Source organism: Zea mays, chromosome 4 (assembly GCF_902167145.1).
Source record: "Zea mays cultivar B73 chromosome 4, Zm-B73-REFERENCE-NAM-5.0, whole genome shotgun sequence".
NCBI classification, from domain to species: Eukaryota; Viridiplantae; Streptophyta; class Magnoliopsida; order Poales; family Poaceae; genus Zea; species Zea mays.
This window is the reverse complement of record NC_050099.1, coordinates 72,604,000-72,610,865: the sequence shown is the minus strand read 5'-3', so window position 1 is coordinate 72,610,865 and position 6,866 is coordinate 72,604,000. Positions and strand designations below refer to the sequence as shown.

The 6,866-nt window shown below is 42.1% G+C and overlaps 1 long non-coding RNA gene across 1 annotated transcript; it reads left to right on the top strand.

The window, feature by feature from the left end:
- Positions 1-3,164: 3,164 nt before the first annotated feature.
- Positions 3,165-5,000, top strand: LOC118476918 (uncharacterized). The gene is made up of 2 exons (XR_004857756.1): positions 3,165-3,936; positions 4,802-5,000. It is a non-coding gene; the product is annotated as an uncharacterized lncRNA (long non-coding RNA).
- The last annotated feature ends 1,866 nt before the right edge of the window (positions 5,001-6,866 follow it).

Below are 6,866 nucleotides of genomic sequence, written 5' to 3'. Positions count from 1 at the left end.
CCACCACAGACCTTGGAGAAACTTCTCTAGAAGATGGATGAGTATATTCGAGCTGATAATGATTTCCGCCAAAGAAGGGAGGAAGCATATAGGTATTCTAAGATGACTAGGGGCATCGGAGGAAGACTCCATCCTAGGCATGTCAGGACAATCCACAATCCTAATGCCAATGATGACAGGGTCAATAATGCTCAGAGTAGTCAGCACAACTCACAGTCTTCGGGCATGCAGCAAACGTCTTACAGACCACCAGCCCCAAGAGGCAAAGGGGGAGAAGCTTTGGTGAAGGAAGGTATGATAATCAGCCTAGGAAATGGTTCTGCCTGTTCTATGGAGAGGACAAGGGACACACAACAAGGACGTGCCAAGTCACGATCCAAAAGCAGAAGGTAATTGCTGAAGACGAAGCACGACAGAGTCAGCCGAAGCAGGTCATCCATACCGCTTCGTGCTACTCTCTGTATATTATGGAGTATGTAGGCAATCAATAGCCTACAACTTCTGTTGCTTCAGCAAGTCACTCTCAAGCTTTCTGGGCTCAGTTACCACCACCACCACCACTGGTGCCTGTCCAAAGTCATGATCAGCAGCCAGAAGGGCATCTTCGGCCTTAGAAACAACATGACCTTCGAGAGCAGTTCGAAGCTCGCACAGTTAACGGTACTGTGCCTGAGTCAAGGCATATCTACTGAAGATGGCATAACGTTTCGGCCAAAAGAGAGCTCCAATTTGTTATATTTTACTCTTTTTTGCTTTTAAATTTCTTTCTAAAAAGACAATATAGGAAGGTTTAACCTTCAACTTGATGTAATAAACCTGTGGTTACACCATCGAGTGTGACAAGAGTAAGTTTTGAAGCTCCAAACTCGTTCCTAAGGGAACGCAGAGTAAGTTCCAAAGCTCAAAAGTCGTTCCTAAGGGAATGCAGAGCTAAGATACCACCTAAATCAAAGGTAAAGAAGCTCCAAAGTCGTTCCTAAGGGGATGCAGAGCTTAAATACCACCTAAATCAAAGGTGAAGAAGCTCCAAAGTCGTTCCTAAGGGGATGCAGAGCTTAGCTCCAAAGTCGTTCCTAAGGGGATGCAGAGCTGAAATACCACCTAACTAAAAGGTGAAGAGACTCCAAAGTCGTTCCTAAGGGGATGCAGAGTCTGGGTGTGTATCCATGTGGTTTCTTACTTTCAGCACAAATAACATTCCGCATCATATCATCATATCATATTGCATAGCATCGCATCATACATCATTTTGCATCACTAAAAAGATGTTGAGAAACAAAGGAAAGTTGCTCTTTGGAAAGAGTTGACCAGATTATGAAAGGGAATACTATAGCACAAGACATGCCTTCGACAGATATATCTTCCTACACAAAGTTAATCTTCGTCAGCATTGACATAATGAGAATCTTTTTCTTCACGAAGCATGAAAAGAAGGGAAGGCGTTTTTTTCGCCAACAGCTCAAAAATGTTACTTACGAAGGTTTCATGCATCGCAAAGAAATATATTACATTAATATACATACAAAAACTTGATGTTTGTTTCTTACAAAAGACGAAAGCCATACATAAGCATTACACTCTCAAGTATACAAAAATTTAGTCTTCCTTCAGCACTTTTTCATCAGCTTCATTTAGCAGTCTATTGACGGCTTCGTCAATAGCTTCATTAGTGATTCTTATCATATCTAACGCTTCCTTCATGGCCGGGTCAGCTTCAAGGTTATATGGCTCCGGTGGAAGTGAAAGTTCAGCTACAATAAAAAAATGTTGGTTAATTCCGAAGCTGAAAACGAACTCCGAAGCTAAACCTTAGTAAAAGTACCTATAAGCCTTGCGCGCTCAGCAGCTTCTTCAGCTCGCTTGGCTTCTTCTTGAGCGTCGTGAGATTCTTTTTCATTTTTTCTTATCGCTTCATCAGCCATCTCACGACCGCCCTTCATCCACACATTGGAGTAAAATCTCTTGCCCAGCCTAGAAGCTTCAACCGAAGGGTCATTGGTGTCATCCACCGAGAAAACAAATCCCAGATGAGATGCAACCTTAACGTGTTTGCAACAGGCTTTCTCTAATATCGTCGTGACCCCACGTGCGCCAGCGAATGCGCAGAAGTCTCCCGGTCACTTAAAATTTCATCAAAGGCTTCAACTTCTCCGCTGATCCACTAGACGACTCCATCAGGGTCGCCACGAATGAATTTTTGCTCAGAAGAAAATGCCCCAACTCTACAAAAGCTGGCTTTCAATTTCTTAGCACATTCCAAAGATATTTCATAGCACTTTTCTTTTGAAGCATGAAGCTCGTCGTAGTTCTTTTGAGCTCTAGACCTTTCAATCTCACAAATTTCATGCTTCACTGCTTCAACTTCAAATTTTTCATTAGCTTCAGCAACTTTCTTTTTTAGCTCCTCTACTCTGGCTTTATGTGCTTCGGCTTGCGCAGCAAGACTAGCCTCACTAGATTTCAGCTTTTCCACTAAGGAAAGTAATATCTTGTCCTTTTCAAGTGCTTCGTTTCTCAAACACTACACGACGGTTGATCTTTAGCGACCCTTATTAGGTACCAACTGTTGGTTGCTAAAGGTTAGGGACCGACGGTCAGTCGCTAAATCCTTTTGTAGCAACGGTCGGTTGGTCGCTAAAAGTCTAGAAATTTAACAACTTATGGTTGGTCGCTATAGATGACGTCGGGGACTAGCGGTGGGTCGCTATAGAGCAAGGATCACTATCAAATCTTATAGCCTGAACGTACCTATAGATGTTAGTGACTAAAAATTAATTAAAACAAGTAAACATTGATCGCTAAATTGCGTGGTGATTTATTTCTTTTTAATATTGCTTGTATGTTTATTTCATGGTTTGTTTATGTATGGACATGACTATAGTATGCAACTATGTTCTTTGTGCTTATATGATATTAGATTCGAGTTGAAAGTCGTTTCAAATGTTTATTATTTATTTGCATTCGTAATAATTTATTCAAATGTTTATTATTTATTTGATAAATTTTTTATGAATTTTTGAGTAATTTAAAAATGAATTTCGAAATAAATAAAAAAGAAAACCCTCCCTAACCCTAAGGTCCACTAAGGGCCCATCTACCTAACCCTAGCAACCGCGCGCTCCTGGCTTCTCTCCCAGCCGCCGCACGCTCCCTGGCTCCTCATCCTTCTCCACGCACATCCTCACTCCTTCCTCAACCTCCTCTTCAGCCACTGCCGACCCATGGCGAGCTCCTCACGTCGCGCCCTCCCCCTACTGCGGCATGTCGGCGCCCTCGATTCCTCAGCCTGGCGCGCTGCCCCTTTTCCCTGTCTCTGCGCACGAGGTGCTCCAGCTTGCCGGTCATCTTCTGCTCCTCCCCCATGGCCGTCCCTCCCTCATCTCTCCCCATGGCCGACGGCCTCTCCTTCCATGGCTTCCAAGATCTGCTCAGCATCCATCCCAGCGCGCACCCCTGCTTCTGTTTCCTGGTGGCCGACGCCACTCCCTGGAGCTCGCCCCTGCCCTCTGTCCAGCGCCCTCCCTGCTCCTTCCCATGGTGTGGACGCCAGCCCCCTCTCTTGTTGCCATGGATAGCCCCTCCCATCTCCTTCCCTCTCTAACCCTAGCCCCTCTCTACTGGCTGCCTTTCCCATGCCAACACTTTCCCCATGGCCGAGTTTCCCCTATGCTTGATGCATGGCGCCTTGGTACAACAGCAGCATGTCAGACCTTTGCAACCCCGGTGAGACCAGCTGCTTGCGCTATGTTTATTCCTCACTAGTGCCTATGTTTGAGTATTAATTGTGTATGTTTATGTGTGTTGGTGGTGGAGCTAAATCCCAGAAGATTTAGATAAGGAGAAGAAGGTTTTAGCGGGGTACCTGTCACGTGTTCGATGATATGCTCGAACTGGTGGCCATCGTCGTTCTTGCTAAAAATCAAGTCAGATCATGAGGTGGTGAGCCAAGCCGTTTCTACGGCTATTTATTTAATGAATGGTTTGGTTAGATAATTATTGTTGTAGTTGTGTTCGATGTATGATGAAATGATTTTTGTTGGTGTTATGCTAATGCGATGATATGTGGATATGTGTGTGCTTGTATGACCATAGGTTCAGTAGTTTAGGAGTTATGATTTTTCCAAGTCCAATTTCAGAATCTTTGATGTTTATGTTACCATATGTGGATATGTGTGTGCTTGTATGACCATATGTGGATATGTGTGTGCCTGTATGACCATATGTGCTGTGCTGCTGTCCAAAATCAGCAGGCATTAAAATGGTTTGCTTGGAATTTCTTTTGTGTAGGTAACTAGATTTGGTTAGTCCTTGGCTTGATTAATGAAGTATGATAGTTGCATTGGTTGTTCTTTTCTCTCTTAATGCTTGCCTTAGACTTTAGCATTTTAAGAAAATACATAGCTTGTGTAGGGTTCAATATTCTATGTTCCAGTTAAGGAAAATACATAGCTTGTGTAGGGTTCAATATTCTTTGATGTTTGTGTTAGATTTGGTTAAGCCAGAGAAACATAATTGTGATACGTAGTGATATGTCAACATATAGTAATTGTTTTTAAGTATTGCGGTACATCAGCGTTATATTCTAAATATATTAGGACTTGTATGTTGCTAATGTTACTTGATGATTGATTTGGGTCCGATTGACTAGAACGTCATGTTTGATGTAGAATTTAATATATCTAGTTGTTACACCTAAGAGTTGTGATGTTTTGCTTTAAGTTTGTATCCTCCTTAGTATAACTTATCTATCTTGTGCTATTTATGCTCCTACTCACTCATATGCATTATGAATGTCATTTAGGTACGTTAATTGATCACGTGATGTTGAAGACAAGGTTTGGATTGATCTCAAGATAATGCTGATGGACGAAGCTAAAGTGGGTGAATCGAACAAGTGCCAGGATGAGAGATGCTCACCAAGCGTTAGTACTTTTGTGAATGATTTTGTAAAGTGTTTGCAAATATGTGCAAAACATAATAACATGTGTAGGTTTTGTGAATGATTTTGTTGTGGTGCTTGTTGATGGTTTATGTGATGTGGATCTACCATTGTGCAATACTAATTAAATTTGTATATCTATGTGATTATGTGTATAAAAATTGGTGATTTGTGATGCTTTTGTACATATAACAGTTGTTGAATGCTAATTAATGGTATATTATCATTATTAACGACTATAACTAGGGGCAACTTTCTGTTGGTTGCTAAATGTATAGTATAACGACTCACGATTGGTTGCTAAATCTATAGTACAACAACCCACGGTTGGTCGCTAAATATACAATATTAGCAACGGACGGTCGGTCGCTAAAAAGATGTTGGTCGCTAAAGCCTTTAGCGACGGCACTTACAGCGACCATCCTTATGGGTCGCTAAAAGTTTTTAGCGACCAACCGTAGGTCGCTAAAGGCCGTTTTAGCAACCAACTGTAGGTCGCTGTAAGTGAACCGTCGTGTAGTGAAAGATATGATTTCTGAATGTAGATTCCCGAGGGCTATTTTGCAGCTCTCATATGTGGGGGTTTGGTTTGCCAAAAGCACTAGCTAAGTCTAAAATCAAAATTTACATTTTCAGGTTCTAGAATAATGCATTTAGACTAGATGAGCACCTAACTATCCATACATTGTATCAAGCATTATGTCAATCAACATCTTTTGCCAGTAACCTCATTTCCACTTATTACTCAATGCAGTACAATGGATCAAGCAGTCTCATCTTGCAAGGTAAACCTAAACACACGACATGTAGGGGCACTCCGTCCCCACACATATCAGTCGTCCCCATCGATCCCCCGTTCGTGGCTAGGGCTCACCGCCTTGGCATACAATGCTCCACTGACCCTGGCTGCCGCCGTGCAGTGACCACACTTGTACCCACCATATCCGGAATGGGAGACCACGTCTCACGACAAGTGAGGGGGAAAGTCTGTGCCCGACTTCACTCAGGTACTAGGCTTGCCGGTTACCATATTTCCCGACATGTGTTTAGTACGTTCAAAAGATTGACATAGGTATCCGCACGTTAATCCTTATTCCAATTTCGTCTCGTAGACAGTGCATCCCCATGGATCCGTGTCCACAGACCATCATTGTTCTGTTATAAAAAATAGATACAACCAATTCCTGATCTCGCGCGAGTGCTAGAAAAATCACTCGACTTCTACCGTGATCCCTAATTAGCAAAGCAGCTACTCGACCTAGCATACTAGTATCCATCTCAAAGGAATCCTGAATTCATGCAACTAGGGTTTCAAGCAATTCCAACACTTAAGTGCACGGTACAAGCCTACAAACATTAAGTACAGTAAAATAGCATATATAACGGTTATGCATAAACCGGGGCTTGCCTAGAATCCACACTAGATAGTGTCTGCTAGAGGGTACTCACTTGGTGAGCATCCACTGGTCATGTCATCCTTCCTTAGGTTGTCCACCAACTGCATCTTGTTGTTGGCACCACATCACTTGCACGATCATCATCTCTTGGTCCTAAATAAGATGCAGGATGCACATGTATGAATATGATGAAAGTAGCACAAGATATTCCAATATGAGCATTTATTTAATTTGCTACGGGTTTTCATTAGTTCTTCTATTGATCACACAATAGCATCCCAGACAGCACAAGTTTAACATAGGACATAGGCATCAATGTCTATGGAACTCCTATATCACAATCAACTAGAGAAAGAAACATATAAAACATGGCACATATGCTATCTTAAGCTTAGCCATGGTAAGTCTACATTAATTAAGTGCTAACCAAACATTTTTAGCTAAATGAGTGAACTAAATAATCAAATGAGCACTTGCAGATTTTTGGACAGCAGCACAACAGTCACTTGTTTTAATCATAACTCTCCAGA